The sequence below is a fragment of the Anser anser genome, assembly GCF_964211835.1.
Source record: "Anser anser genome assembly, chromosome: 6".
Taxonomy (NCBI): domain Eukaryota; kingdom Metazoa; phylum Chordata; class Aves; order Anseriformes; family Anatidae; genus Anser; species Anser anser.
This window is the reverse complement of record NC_139726.1, coordinates 37,420,674-37,437,564: the sequence shown is the minus strand read 5'-3', so window position 1 is coordinate 37,437,564 and position 16,891 is coordinate 37,420,674. Positions and strand designations below refer to the sequence as shown.

General features: G+C 39.4%; 1 long non-coding RNA gene across 3 annotated transcripts in view; it reads left to right on the top strand.

Annotated features, from left to right (window-relative positions):
- LOC310902065 overlaps window positions 1-16,891 on the top strand; it is a 153,557-nt gene that overhangs the window by 77,227 nt on the left and 59,439 nt on the right. The window lies entirely within an intron of this gene.

Below are 16,891 nucleotides of genomic sequence, written 5' to 3'. Positions count from 1 at the left end.
ACAATAAAAGAACTGAAGTGAGTCATAAAGAATGAGGAATATATTCTAAAGGGGCAGTTCCAAACGTTCTTGCTTTATGTTCTTTATTCTTAAAAACAGTCTCTCATTTTATTCTTTTTCTGTCTTTAGCAGACTTGTTTCTGTGCTCTCCACTAAAATAAATGCCTGAGAAAGTTTAAACTGTTCAATTTATAACATTCTTTTTAAACACTGCAGGTACAAAGACAATATATCAGAAAAACACAATGAAGCAAGCATTATTATTAATGTTTTCCATGTTGCTTAAATTACAAGAAACAATCAAATCCTACAAACAACTTGCTCTCTTGCATTATGCTGCTGAGCTGCAGCAATGGTTTGCCTTTCAAAGTTATTTAATTTGTTTGAGCTTCCTGCCCATTTTTCAGTACGGTATTGTTGAGAGGACATCAAAGTTCACCTTGCTCACTCTTGACAAAATTCAAATGAAGAGAAAAACAATGATTTAAAGTAGCACCTGGGGAAATCAAAGCCTGATACTAGCAGGAAGCACACACTTGCTCCACAGTTGCTTTTTGTCAGTCGAGATATCGGTAAGCTTCAGTTAAAAGTCTGGTTTACTTATTTTCAGCAGTGAACAGGGCAGAGAAAGCTGGTCTTGAAGAGAAATGTGGAGCTTAAGGTCTCATCCAGACACCAGGCTACACTCATTCCTTCACCACAAAAAGCTGCTAAGCTATGCTTTGTTGAATGTGAACTTGAGTTCACCATCACATGACAGTTCGATCAAACACTTTTTTCCCTTTGTTGTGAAGCCAGGTGGCAAAATGTCTTCTGTGAAAACAGGACCCCTGACGACTCTGATTTTTCACTGTCAGTACAGCATTCATTAAATTCTGTGCCCAAATTAAGGTAATGCTGTTAGTTGTTGGCACATGCATGTATATATCTGATGCATCAGTATAAACATAAATATTTATATAATATCAACAGTTACATTGGGATGAACTTTCAACGCATATTGAAAATTAGTATTTGACATTTTCCCTATTTCCTTTGTGTTTTATGAACTACACTGTCTTTAATTCTGCCCTTGTTTTGTCACATATTGAAAGGTGTAGCTTTTTGTTCTTTTTTTCTGGCATACACTGACCATTGAGATGTGCAAACAAGTTAATGGGCTCATCTTCATGGCCACAAGTTATTCGCAAAGCAGTGTGCACATTCAAAACTGAAATCACCACGGAAAGCTTTACCTTGGAGAAAGATAAAGCACACCTGTCAGAGACAAGTCAACACCTTTCCACATGAGAGCTATCTTACTCATGCTTGGAGAAGATCGTGATTGCTTCCCATTTCACTGAACAAAACTGAAAACAAAAGTGTGTGCATCGCTTGCAGTTTAATTACATTTTCCACCTTTTCACCTTGATCTCAAATGACTTTCAGATTGATGGGCAATCTGGGGCAACCTGGAGTTTCTGAAGGATGGTATAGTGTAAACTTAGCACTGGCACTGCCATTTGAGAGGTTTTGTTTGTTTTGGTTCTGTTTGGTTTTTTTACTCTTGATACACCTTTACATTTTGATACACCTTCAAAATCAGCTGAAACATTACATATGCAAGAGGCAGAAAATTAGTGATATAAGTACATGTACATCGTGAGTAGTTATTTTTTTTTGTATGTCCCATGCATCTTCATTTGAGTAGCTACATTTTGATATCTCCTTGATGAGCAGTTTAAGGAATAACAGCTGTGCATCAAGAGCTGACAACATGGTGTCCTTTTGTGCAGCTCTTCAAATGCGTGAGATTTGGCAATTTCAGTTTTATTAAGCTTGCATTACAGGTTGTTTCAGAAGGCTCTTTTACAAATGCAAGCAAGAACGCAAGAACGGTTTGTTTGTTTGTTTGTTTTCATTTTATTTCTGTTCTCTGAGAGATATTTCTCTCAATTTGCTTTTGTTTTTTTAGACCTTTACTGATAAATGATGCAAGGCACTGGTTTGCTTTTGTTGCCGCTGTTAGTAAAATCCACATGATAGACAGCTGGGAACATATTTTCTTACAATCTTCTGCTGTCTCTTACCTGTAGCAAGAAGCTACGGACAACACCACATCTCTTCAGTTTTCTCATGAAGGCTGTTATTCATGCAATCACCTTTTTCATCAACCGTCCTTTGTGTTTTCTTTGCGTTTTTCTATTGAAGGTGTTGCTAGAAGCTGAAAATTGCAATTATCTATTCAAACATGAAATCACTTTCATTCAGACCATATATAAACCAACACAAGTCATTTGAATACAAGGCTTGAAGATTAAAAAGATATTTTAAATGCATATGAATTCCGTAGCTCGAGCTGAGGCTTCAGAATGAATCCAGGGCTGACCTCAGGGAGCTAAGTACTTTCCTCACCTTTTCTTTTAGTCTGAATGATCAACAATTCATTGAATAACTGCCCTGGAGAAGACACAGAATGCTCAAGTTAACTGGAATATTTTTGGTATTCTGTGATTTCTGAAATATGAGTTTAAAATAATAAGTAGTAACTCTAATCTTATGACCAGTAACTCACATGGGTTTATATTTGTGTTCTGTAGTACACAATTTTGCCACTTCAAAAGGAAGGTTGTATCTAAAAATAGATAATTGTCATTAACATGCTTTATTTCAATACACAGTGCAGGAAACTGAATTCTTTGGGAATCTGGGGGATAATCAGACACTGTGGCTTCGAAGGTTCTCTATCTAACTGTCCCAGAGTCCTTCCTGGGACCAACCCTTGGATTCACAGATTCACAGATTCACAGATTTCTCTAGGTTGGAAGAGACCTCAAGATCATCGAGTCCAACCTCCGACCTAACACTAAGTACTCCACTAAACCATATCCCTAAGCTCTACATCTAAACGTCTTTTAAAGACCTCCAGGGATGGTGACTCCACCACCTCCCTGGGCAGCCCGTTCCAATGCTTAATAACCCTTTCGGTAAAGAAGTACTTCCTAACATCCAACCTAAAACTCCCCTGTCGCAACTTTAGCCCATTCCCCCTCGTCCTGTCACTAGGCACGTGGGAGAATAGACCAGATGTCCCATCTGTTATGACAGCTGTGGACTGGCAGTGTTTCCGATCAACCTGTGATTTCCCAAACAAAATGTTTGCTTAAGACGTGATAGTTGCAGGACTACCCACAGCACCGTCTTTTTGAATCATGCTACCGTGTGAACACGTTGCTGACACCAGGGAGCAGTAAGAGGTATGTTTTCACACGTCCGTGAGTTTATCCAAAAAAGGGGCTCAGGCACCTTCTTCTGGTTCTATTGGAAGCTCATTCTGGTAGATGCCAAGTCTAAAGTCTTCTGTGTCTCCCCAAAGGGTGAGTCAGTAGGCTGCTGAGCCGTATTTACTCAACTACTGTATCTAAATTGTCAACAAATCATGCAACTGCTTGTTTCCATCAGATGAACAACAACAACAAAAGAATAGAAACCTTGCTGATTGATACCAGTAACTCATATTATAATGTTCAGTTATGATCTCTGATTGCAGAAAATTTCATAGCAAAACAGTTTTTCATAGTTCCAAAGTCTTGATGCTCAGTGCTTTTCATAAAAACATTGAATACTCCTGCTTCCTAAGGTTATTTACATTTTTCTGCTCAATGTATATAAATATTTCATATCTGCTGTTGCAAATGTATTCTTGGTTTTTTTCTTTCACAATTCCAGAGATGTATTTGACAGGTAGAAGCGTTTTCAGTATGAAAAATTATAGCTCTAATCCTGTTCTCCTAATGCACAGAATTTCACGTGAAATTCTTTTAGTGCGCACACAATTCACTAGGGTGGCTTGGGACAGTAAGATTCTACCCCTGCAGAGTCTGGTACCGTATCCTCCTCTAATTGTGGGGTGATCGTAAAACTAATTCAGTAGCAGATCTCTGCATAGTATGAAATTCTTATACTTGTAAACGGAGCGGGGGCACAGGGGCAAGAGAAATATTTTGTTGCTCTGCACCACAAACTGCAGCTTGCCAGAGTCCTGAGGTGGTTATCCCACCTCCCTTTTACTGAAGGGAATAAATAAAAAGAAATCTGATGCCTCCGATTAGTAAAGCTAAGTTTTATTAGACTAAAAATATAAAATTTTTAGACTTAAAATATAAAATTGAACAAGGTAACTAAAGGAGGATTATTAAATAGAGAAAATCCACAATCTTTGCTCTGCAGATTAAAATAAGTCTTACAAAGGAGCATGTTCTCTCCCTGTTGTGTCATACCTGCTCAGGGCCTTTCCTCTAGCCCTGTTTCCTAACCAAGCAACTTTCTATGGATTTGAATCACTTTGGGCAACTTCTACCATGAACAAAGGGACTCTGTAAGCAATGTAGGAGTTAAAACTACAAAGCAAGCATTTACTGGTTAATGTATGCAATGGGCGTTAGTTTGCTCACTGTCCCCATCTCAATGAGGTAATCTCTGTCTGAAGTTTTACCTTTCTGCTCTCTCATGGCTCTTGCCCACATGCTTCCTAACGGCCCGTTCCTCACAAGTTTGAGCCAAAGTGATGTGAGCTGTATGTTGTTATCACACACAGCCCAACCCACCAGGGAAGGATCCAGCTTTATGGATACTAAGAAAACATCTTCCCATTGCTTCTCAGAGATGTTTTGGCATGTTTCTGGCTTTCCTTGGAGGAATCCCGTTCTGCACTGCCACTGCAGGTCCCTTGGCCCATCCCTGCCTAGTTTCTCCCACATGGGCTGCTCTCGGGCAAAACAAAGTCTCTCCTCTCTCTGGAAGTCACTACCTGCCCCAGAGCACCCTAGGTAAGCAGGCAGCTTTCCCCTCTGCTGCAGAGCTGTACCTTTTTCTATATTAAAGCAGTACATGCGGTATTTGCAGTAAATTCTGAACAAATGAACCGAACAGTTCTGCAATCTGCCAGAGGTAATAAGATTTTTGACTGAGATGTCTGCAAATGGATCTTCAAGTTAGATATTCGCTTTGGCTCTGCGGTGTTACACTGCTGGGCATCCTGGCAGCCATCCAGTAGGAGGCTGTATTCCACTTACATTCAAAATAACTGCATCGTCAGGGATTTTTTTCATGGCTGTTGAGATCTTTGAGCAAATCAGTAGGGAGCAGAGGCCCTGTTGGCAATTCTGATTCACCGGCTGTATGGCCGGAGGAAGAGGAATGTTGAAGTCTCCACTGGCAAAGCAGGATGTAGTATGTTAAAAGAAGATATCTCAGTGGCCCTGCATAGCAAAGAACACATTTGACTTGCTAGTGTCACGAACAGGGGCACTCGAAAACAAGGTTCTCCTCCAGAGCGGAAAATCACAGGCAGGGACGTTCTGGCAAAGAAAACCTCAGCCCTTCTCTGGCAGGTTTGGATGCTAAAATGTTGTCTTTTGTTAACGGTAATAATATTCAGACAAAGATGCCGGAGCCAAGCAGAGGTTTGTTAGCAAGCAGGTTCTGTGCCACCAGGAGCGTCCTGCTGGGAAGGAGCCCCAGATGGCCACGCACCTGAAGGCTGGCTCTGAAAGGCTTATTCGAGGAAAGGCACTGAGGCGGTCAGAGCTCAGCAAAGGAATTTCGGGGTTTGTAGCTTCAGGTTTGGTGAAGCGGATCAGGTGACAATAGGCGGCACATTTACCTGTCCTGTAAGGCAGATAAGTTAATAACACTTTTTGTTTGCTTATTTGTTTTGAAGAACCCAGAGGCTCATCCTTGAGGTGAGTTTTCTAAGAGTTGATACCAAGGAAGAAGGTTTTCACAGCTTTCTACTTAGCATATTCAGCAAAAAACAATCAGAATAAACAAGAGCACTGCATTTAGTCAGGGAAATAGTAGTGATTTGGTTAATAACTAAGCCACTTGAGTTCACTCTAACCTCTTTTGTTTGTCCAGAGTGGGGAAGCAACTTTGAGCTGCTTTTGCTTTCTAAGAAAGTAGCTCCATGATGCCCATCATGGGCAGTAGCACTGCTTGATGGGCATCATTCATGTGTGTTGAAATTTCCTGGAGAGAAGTTTAAGCATTCAAAAACTGTGCTTTCCCTGCCTCCAGGTTTTTCTGGACTTCCTCTTTAATAAAGACTTTCTCTTTATTATCAAAACCCTTTACATCTAGAGCTGGCTAAATGCTTTCAGAGAAAAAGAACAAATTTTCATATAAAAACGCCTTTTTGTTGAGCCCCAAACGTTCCATTTGTCATGTCCCTGGTTCAAGGGCTTGCGAAGCGAGAGTGCCTGGGTGTGTGACGGGTTGTCCTGGGGGGCACGGATGCAAAGAGCTGCCAGGACTTCAGTCTCTGGTCAGTCTTCTGCTGCCGGAGCCCCAGAGCCAGCCTTTGTGTTGCTCTTCGGTGAAATTGTCATTCTTGCTCTGGTCATGGAAGCTGACAGGAACATCAATATCTCTAAGTGGTTGCGGGGCCTGGGGAATTTAGCACATGCTAGTTTTTGGTCTGATTTAGACTGTGACTTAAAAGAGTGAAACAAAATCAGCCATGAAGAGAAGGCCTGCTTTCTAGGCAGCTCTTCTGTGTAGCCCTCAGATGGTGCTAAGGAGGGAAGGAAAACTGCAGCCTCTTGTGCTGGACGCACAAGGTGCAGGCAGGTTGTACCCAGTTCTGCTTGATTTTCTGTAAGGCCAATTTAGGTTTCTTCACAGTTAATGAATTTAAGACTGAATGCAACTAGTCATTAATGTTTGTGACTGGTACCACAAAAAAAAAAAAAAAAAAAAAAAGACCAGAAGATTCAAATAAATCATGTTAAAGTATAAAGATCAAGAATGTGGTAAAAATAATGCATTTCCTCTGTTTTAGCTGAGACCAGGCTTTCAGGCTTTTCACACTGCCATGCTTAAGCTGCCTGAATTCTGCCGTCCAGCTCGGTGACCAGCGTAAAAACTAGCATGGGTATGGCAGTGTCAGTGGACACAGCAAGAGTTAGAAATGCTGCCTTTTCCAAGCAGGGTAAGATGGAATTCCTTCTCCAAATATGAGGAAGAAAATATATATCCCTGTTTCAATGCTGAATGGCTCGTGTTCCTCCTGTCCCAAGCAGGCATGAGTTTTTCTCTTGCATTAATATTCTTAATTTGCCCATAATTGCTTTCAGGCATCACATCTGAGGCCAGCCTTCATTAATATGTTAATTGTGCAGGCCCTCCCAGTGGATTTTCCAAAGCTAAGAGTAAACAGAAAGGTTTATTTCCCCCACCCTTCCCCCAAGCCCTCTAACAGAAAAAAAAAAAAATGTAGACATGACACTTGATGAAGCTTGGACCTCTGTTATGATGGAGCGCGTTTCACGTTTTTGGCTCTGCCCAGAATAGATGATCAGGATCCTTCTGAACAGATCAGATTCTCATAAGGTCACAACAAAGCTACATTATTTAAGGTGCAATTTAGGACCACTATACACATTTCACTCGTCCTATTCCACATGGATATGCTAAATGGATGGGTTAAAAAAAAAAAAAAAAAGCTGACATTATCAAAGTACTATAGGGAATTGCGCACACACTTGCTGTTAATTAATGTGAGATGTACAGAGGATTTGCCCACTCTGCATTGAAAATCTCTACTAAAACATGTTAATGGTGAGTATTGTCAGGGTATGCAAAAATATAAGGTGCCCTTTAAAACAGGTTCCCTAACTGTTTACTATTGCCTCCCTCAGCCCTTAGAATTGGATTTATGGAAGGGTCACATGCAGAATGCCCTTACAGGGTTCATTTTAGGCTTGTCCTGAAAATAGCCCTCATAGCTTTTGACTTAGGAAGGGTGGAGGTTATTGTGAATAAAAATTATTGGAATTCAGATTCTTCCAGCAACCTATCTCCATTAGGACTGATGACAAACCTACTATAGTGCAAAGAAAAGCCAGCAACAAGGTGCAAAAATATTTCTCTGCCTGTTCCCTTCTTTCTCTCTTCCTTATGTCCTGCCTCAGGTGGAGGCAGCTTGGGAAATTGCTGTAGGTTGGCTGGCTGAGTAGGGGCGTTCATTGTCAGCTACAATTGATGTGCTAAAGACTTCCCAAAAAAGGGTTGTCCTCCTGCATTTGTTGATATCCTTCTTGTCTTGTCTATAAAGTTTTACCTTCTTCGTCCACCCCCCCCCCCGTGTGCTCTGTAACTGTCCCCTCCACCTAGCAGTGCTCCTGGCTTTGGCCACAGGCTCAGTGCATCTCTGACATACCGTGCATTATTCGCTTAGTAGGAATGAAAAGCAGAAGCAGAGTAAGAGGGATGCTGGCTGTTTTAGGACCCATTCCAGCAAAGCCTGAGGTACACATTAGAGCAGAAAAAAAAAAAAAAAAAACCCATGTGTGCAGATATTTTCAACAGATATAGAAGACTCATACCTGGCTGCTTTTCCTTGTGTTTAAATACAACTTGAAATGTATCCTCATTCCTTAGATATTTATCTTCATGTTGCTCATCCTTGCAGGTTACACGGATGTGGAATGGTCACAACAGGTTTATAAGAAATCCACTTTGGCAGCCAGAAAACAAAACATACCTCTGCTCATTCCCTAAGCTCTTGCAAATTCACTGAGTCCATCATATTCTTTATTACAAGTCAGGATTCATTCAGCAGCTAAAATTGTGACTCATCTTTCCTCTGAAACCTGCTGACTTGTATCCTCTGTCAATTCAACCTTTTGGATCCATTTACTTTTTATCCTCTGTGTAACGAGTATCCATTTCTTATACATCCTGGCACCTGCATTCAGTGTGACAGCACTGCCTGCCTCTGTATTTCAGGCACTGTCGATGAGATGTGATGCCTTTATTTTTCGTCTAAATATTTCTCCTACTTCTGGTAACCTGGATCTTTCGGGTATCTGTATTATCGCCTCTCCAGTCCATGTGCCCATTTGCAGAGTATTGATAAAAATTGATTTTGTCCTGTGAGTAAATTGTACTCAGATGAAAGGAATTGCTCCCCCAGGATGTATGAAGGATTTTTGCGGAAGGCACCAGAGCACCATTGAGAGAGGTATTTTTCATAGCTCTGAAGACTTTCAGGTAGGCTTGCTAAAGATGAGCCAGATGGGAAGGCACTGTAGTGTCCATTAATGGGGTCTCAGGGACTTTACATCAGTGTGGTATTCCTTCTCTAAGCTGGAATGGCACTTAGAGAGGAGGTGTGCTTAGTCTGTAGCTAAATCCTTGTTTAAAGTAGTATTTAATTGTCAGGCTGTTCCCCATCCCTAGCCATCCCCCATAAATTACCTACAGGGATTCTGAGTGATTCTTTGATCAGAGCTTTATGGAACAGATGTATTTCAGTTTCAATCCACTCATTGCATAAAGTAATAATTTTGCTTTTAGTAGCAGGGCAGTGGTTGTAACTCTTCATATTGTTAGGAATGCATATGTTGCTGAATCTGGTTTTAGTGATTTTCCTAGTAAGCTGAACTTTGCTATACTTTTCCTGTTTTCATCTTCAAGCATACTGAGTCACACACTAGTAACTCTTACAGTAAATAAGGGTCACGTTGCAAGGCGAATCTCAAAGGCAGTGTCTGTGGAACCTGTCAGGTAGTCTTTTCCACCTGGATCCATTTAATTCCCTGCTTTCCCATACATAAGGATGTATGCCATGCAACTGGCCCAATTTAACAGTTTGTGCTACTGAAATCAGCAAAAGTGTCTCTCATTTCCAGAATTGCCCATCTATGTCATATTTAGGGGGTTCATCTACAAAATAGCTACTAAAGTAGAAAAATTATGTATAGTTGTTAGAGCCGAGACTGAGGAAGTTCTGCAGCTAGTACTACATTGTCCTACTTTGTGGCTAAATCCCGTGGTCACAGCACGCATGCCCTGTGCTTTGCAGTGCACTGGTCAGTCCCTCAAAGAAGGGGCTGTCGCACTCTGATACAGACATGGCAATAACTGCTTCAAAGAAATCTTAATTTCTTAACTTCTATTCGCTGCGTTAATCTTTTTCAGTTACAATGAAAGCAATTTAAAACAATATGGAATGCATGGAAAAAAAGTATTTTAAATTACTGATATTTATAGCTGCTTCATTTTTTTTAAGAAGTCCCTATTCTTAATAACCAATAACAGGAATTCAGTAGCAATACAGTTCCTGCCAGTAACCTTCTCCTAGGAAAAAGGATTTCAGTAAGCTTTATCACTCAGCGTAGCCAACAGAAATATTTGATACTAAGAGCAGTGAAACCAGAAATCCACTTCAGATGTCCTTCAAACAGCTAGATGAGGAATTCAAGGGGATATGGAATAGGAAACTCAGAAAATGGAGCTTGACTTTGATACTTACTTGGTGTGATAGAGTAATTTACTCTCCATATAGATCTTACTGTATAAGAAAAAGGAGGGAAAAGGAAGCAGTAATGTGTCACCTTATCTAAATAAGGTACCTGTCATTCCTGAAATTCTGTTTAAACTATGATGGATGTTCTTATTCAACAAGAGAGATTTTTCCGCCAGTGAAAGCAGATCCTTTCAGACAGAGAAGGACTATGATGAGACCAAATTTCCTGCCTGTGGATGAGACTGAACGGTGCAGAAATAGTTGCAGAGCAGGTTCCCTGGGATTCCCTTCTGACCACTTGCAATGTGTATAGCAGTAGAGAAGGACAGTGATTTGGATAGGAATATTTACGAAAAAACAGCTGTGCTAATAGTCTTGCTAGAAACATCAGTATTCCTTGACATGGTAACATATTCTCACAACACGATGTGTTTATTTCCTGAGAAAATTTTATTTTCTTTTCATTTAATTTTGATCGACCAGCCTGTCATTCCAGAACTTAATCTTTTTGCTGCTTATCCATGGCTCTGCTGTTAATGTTTTGCTAATTTAACTAAAGACATTAGCTGGAAATAGATCTGTGGTATTTACTCTTTTTTTCATTATTTTCCCAAAGCAAAGGAATTTTTCTATAGCTTCTGTTTGAACACTGTTTGTAGACAATTAATCTGACCAGTGCATTGACCTATTCTTCAATAATCTAGAGGATAGTTCTCCAAGCTGTGTGGCAAACCACTTCAGCATTAAAACAATGTGCTACGCTATACATACTAGGCGGTAAATTCACTGGTGTTTACCCTAGACTAGTATAAGTAGGTAAAGTAGCAAACAAACTAAAACAATTTATTTGCTACTGTTATCATAGCGTCAATTAAAACCTACTTCAGCAGAATAAACAATGTAAATTAGGCCACTTCATGCAAACATAGCTATCTGAGCATGATGTTACAGTGATGCGTGTGAGTGTGTTTTGGGAAGATTGGGTGAAATAGGAATGAACGCTGACTGCCTGTATCACAAATTGCTATTATTTTCTGTGTTAATTGTAACCTCAGCTGGGAAGCCAGGGACTATCCTGGCCAATGGGAAGCTGCAAGATAATTGGAGATCTACAACTCGTTAGACACTTTAAGTCACCAAAGCTAGCAGAGTTGCTTTCATGCACACCACTAGTGGATCAACCTGTATTCATTCTTGAATATAATAATCTTTTTAATAGCTGTGGGATTCCCTTATTTGATACTTCTGAGCACTTGTGCTACAGATAGCCTTTAGAGTGGTGATTTTTAGGAATGATGATTTGGAAGATGATTATATATCTATGCACAAAAGAATATTTCATGATCTTCGTGTATTCTTTTGGCCGAAGTAGTTTAGTCCTGTACCTACAGTTGAGATGGTGTTACTTGTAGGTCATAGCAACAAGCAAGGATTTAGGCAACTCTTTCTTACAGTCCATCCACTGGAACCACAGACTTCATATAAAAAAATGAATGATTTGTATTTGTGAAAAACTTAATGAAAGACCTTCTTAAACTGCTTTACCGTGCCCCAGATACATCGATGGTATCAGGAGACAATTATGTTCTAGGGACGAAGTAGGGTTTTGCAGGGCTGCCTTAAAAGTTCCAAATCCTGTTCCGACGGAAGATACTGCAGAAGAAAGTTCATTTACACCTCTTCAATGTGCTACTTCATTGTTTACACAGTATTTTCATCAAAGAGCATGCTGTTCATTAAGCATGGGAGAACCTGACAGACGGGACCCAGAACACTTGCCATCACATTTAGCCCAAGCCTATCTGACATCTCAGCAGGGGAAGTGGAAAGCTGTGATTCTGAAATAGACGCTTTGTGCTCTCTATCCTCTAGTATACAACACTGAAAAGAACTACTCCTGCAGAATGCAATTCTTGCCATCAGACATTGTACATTTTACATCACAGATCTGGACTTCATGAACCTCATTTTTTCAAGTCATTTTCTTAACTCATTGACATTTTACGTGTTTTGTGTTTGGTGCCACTAGATTATGACATTTTAATGTTCAGTTAGAAATCCAAAATAGCAATTGGGGAATTACAAATTGTAGAAATCATGCCATTTAACTATTAATTATATTCCTTATTCTCTCAGCTAGTAAATGATTATATAAAAACGTCTCTTAAATGTAACATGCAAAGCCTTATTGTTATTAAGATCTTCTTGAGATGTCAGTCCACACTTCATGGGACTGACTGGCCTCTAGAGCTTGTTGAGGGTGACGGTGTTTCCATGCAAAGAACAGTGCTGAAGAGAAATAGGAGTATGTATGTGTGAATATAACCTGCAGCCTCAGATATTCACTTGAGTTCTGGGAGATGTTGAAATTCCTGCTTAATCCAGAGCAGAATGTGTCATCCTGAGTTGCTAAAAGTCAAGGAAGTCTTATTCATATGTCCTTTTACAAAGAGATTTATGAAAGTGAAAACATTTTGGCTTTGGGGGAATAGGATATTTCAGCAAAACCATTCCAAACCCATCATAGAGCGGTAACCTGGGAGTACTTCTTGCTTTGTAGCCACAGCACTTCAGCAGAAATAGTGCTATATGACATCCATAGGTAAATAAAATTTCTTCTTTTAATGCTGTTTTCTAGGCTGAAATTGATCTAATGGTATCCTGCACCTAACCTACCTTGATGCTTATATTGTGTTAAGCAACACTGCAAAAGTGCAAAGATGCAAGTAAAATTTCCACATAATGTTAGATATGAAGGCCAAGTCCCTTGGGGAGCAGCTGCATGCTGACCTGCTCTCAGAAGGTTAGCTCATTTTCTAAAGGCAAAGCAATGGTATAGTAAAGACAACTCAGGAAATTACTAGGAAACTCAACCTGCTTTGGATTTCCAACCAAACAATTGGTGCTTGTGCAGGCTCTGTGGATAACTCCTAGTTTAGATAAGGTAACATTTTCCAGAATAAAAATCTTAGAAATGCACATCGTACAGGTCCTCAGTCTCAGAGTTTCATTCTACAGAACCTCTATTTTTCAACACTACTTTCTGTCAGCATAAATCTCGCATGGTCTCTTGTACTGAATACCCAGCAGGGGCTGAAGAACATCTTCTGGTTTGGCTTCCTCCCAGAGGAACCCCGTTCAGGTGTTCTGAGACTATCCATGGTGCGAACCAAGGTACAGAAAGTGAAATTGGCATTATAACATCATCCTGATGTGAACTAGAACACTTACACAGCCATAATAGTTGTGCTTCAGATCTGAGACCAGCACATGAGTGAAAATCCCCAAAAGGCTGCTGTTCCTCAGAGCTATGCGTTTTGAATTTTGTGAAAGGAAATTATTTCAATTCCAGAGGCGTGGTTGGAAAACTAAGTTGAGTAGGGCTCCCTCTTCAGAAAAGGTGGGAAGAAGAAAAAAAGGAAATTATTTTCCTGTGCTGACAGTTGAATAAGACAGGAAAAGTTAGGATGGGGGAAGAAGTAATATTTTGTTGCTGTTATAAATTAACCTTTCTTCAACACTCAAGAATACGCTGGGGAAGAACTGCAATTTACTTGTGCTTGAGTCATAATGTATGTTATTTGTGCCGGTACCTTTATGTTTCATTTGTCTGTATTTAGAGACAACCTCCTATTGATGGACTCTTCTGAGAGTTTAAAAAAAACGCAACAAAACTTGCTTTTTTAATTGCAGCTCTCTCTGTTATACAACCAGATTTCATGTTTATAAGTGCAGCTCTGTATTTTATCAAGATCTCTGAGTGTGACATGATGGACACAGAACTCCACTGAAATAGGAAAAAAAAAAGTGTTTGACTTTACAATAAGATTTCCTAACCACTTTTTTTTTTTTTTTTTTTTTTAAGCAAAACTAGCTGGGAAATAGAAAAAAGAAACAGCCTGAGAGATACATTTTCAGTCGTCTTGAAATACCCTTTTACCCTTGTAATTTACTTCCAGACAGTGCACCCGTTTTAGATGAATACTTTGCTAAAAACTGAAAAGATGTTAAAAAAGTGAAATGAATACATCGTGTTCTGAAGAATTGGAGATAGAGGTCATGCAGATTATTTCAAAAAGGGCTGTATCTCGCAGCAGCGATGACAATAATGGCAATCAAATAATGGAAGAGAAGCTGGGAAACAGTCGCTGGAAGGCTCTGAAATGCAGCTCTTACAGGGACCGTGTTTTTCCCAGTGCTTGGTTATCACAGATACTATGAATATTTTCTGAATTGTGTTGGGATATAGACCAAGTAGTGATGTTGGTAAGAAACTATTGGAAGTAGCATATCCTGAAGCGCTGGCTGACCCCATATGTGACCAGCTGTTATTAGAGACCTGCACTAGAGGCTGCTAATGTTTGGCTTATTAAAGTACTCTTAATGTGACATAAGTGTTTTAAAGCTTAAAGAAAAAAAAAAAAAAGAGAGAGAGAGAGAGAAGATTTGTATTTCAAGTTTTTTTCCCTAAGGAATAATATTGTTGATGACTGCCTTCTCCAGAATTTACATATTGCAAAAGTAACATACAAAAGCATGCCAGAAATTACTCTTAATTTACTTTAAGAAAGTGCTCCTAATTTATGTATCATTTGGGAGTCATTCCCTTGAATCAAGAAGTTCAAGTGATAAGAATTTCAGACGTATGATTTGACTAACATTCCTTGAGACATTTGAATTACTTGATTAAAGAAATTAAACTTATTGTAAACATTTCAAAAGGTTACATTAGGAGCCTAATGGAAAACTAACACTGAACGAGTAGAGCTAATTACTGGAGGAAACCATTCAGAAATAATTTGGCCTTCAGACAGGTCTGGTTTTATTAGCACTGTCCTGCACAAAGGTATGTTTACTTCTCCGGCTGTGTTGTGTGCTGCTTTCTCTATTTTTCAAAATGCGCTGTAAATATATGGCTATTACTTAGAGATTAGAGTGCAGAGCTCAGAGCCTTTCATATAACAAGTGGGATAAAAAGAAAAATGTGTAAGCAAAGGGACTTCTCTCTCCCTTTATGGTAACACCAATCTATAGCAACTGGTTTGAACTAGACCACGCAGTCCAGTCCAGTAAGAGGTCTTTTTTACAGGCATGTCTTTGGTAAATAATCATTTCATAGAAACTTTGATAAAAAGGGTTGAAAGAGCTGTGCTCTGCAGTTGCTTGTACATGAATTGTCATGTGGCTGCAAAGTCGGTGCTTCAAAATGAATATTTAAAAAAAAATCTTGAAGCATTTGTAGAATTTTCAAGACTGCTGCGTTTGCCACGGTGGCTATGCAGTTGAGCAGGACATTCAATTCTTGTGTAGAAAATGCTAAACTTTCTATTAAACCTGGTTTTGTGTCTCATAGATCAGGTTCTGAGGACAATGATAATTTGATGATAAATTGGCATTTATGATAATGCCAAACAGAAATCTGCCATTGATTCTTCAAATAATTTAAAAGCATTTTTCATCAGTTTTTAGCCATTATTTTCCACAGGCCAAGCACCTTGGATACCCTGGACTTAAGAAAACATTTAAAATCATGCTTTCTTGCTAATCCTTTACATTCTTAACAATCAAATTACGATATGTTATCTGCCTTTGTCTCCACTGGTATGTCATATCTTGCAAATAGAAATTTTATATCTGAAATTAAATGTTCAGTGATTTTATTCCCTACTAAAGTTCTAATAATAGACTTTGGAAGTGATAACTCAGAACCAAAATTAACTATTTTTCTGGTATATAAAAACAAATCTGCTCCATATTGAGGGCCTTGAAACTGATGTTTCTTTAACCATATTTTAAAGCACAGTATGGGACACTGATGCAGTCATAATTATTGCTTTCTGTTTGTTCTGGTTTTGTATGCATATCAGAAGTCAATAATATCATTATCTTCACAACATACATTAACTCATTGGGAATTTTGTTCTTCTTTTACACATTTCCAATGAGATTGCACATGTCCTATTTGTTCACTATCTGCTGTGTGTTGCAGTCTGTAACAGTTCTTAAAATACATGTCTGCACAGCAAAACAGGAACCCAACAGTTTGCCTGGTGATGGCTGTTGCACTGGGTCATGCAGACCTTCTGGAGGGAGGGCTTGGTTGCTTTCAGCAAAGGAAAAGCTCAGCCAGGAGAAACCTTCTCAGTACAGGCTGGAAAAAGAGAGAAAGGCTTGCATCTGCAGCATAACCGATGGTTTGGAAACTGTGAAGAACAGGCAGCAGAAATATCACAGCAGACTTCAGAGCTGATGGAGAAAAGTCCTCTTTGCTGTGCACAACATGCATATATGTCTTTCCTTTTAAACACGTCTGGTTGTCTTCTAGGCTTTTGTAAAACTGACTTGCTGCTTGCAGCTACAGAGAGTGTCCAAAGTCAGGGCATGGTTTAGGTCTTCCTTTACTACCGTTTTTCTTGCCTCAAACGCCGTCTGGTTTGATTATGCAAATTTCTCCATAATATTTTACTTCATTTTTTCCTCTGTAGCCCTGTGTTTATGTTCATCGCTAACCCAGTCTAATGTTACATTCTGTTGTTTAGTTTTCAAAACTTACTATCTGGTCCTGTTTCATTCTCAGTTTTTTCACATTCTAATAGCTTT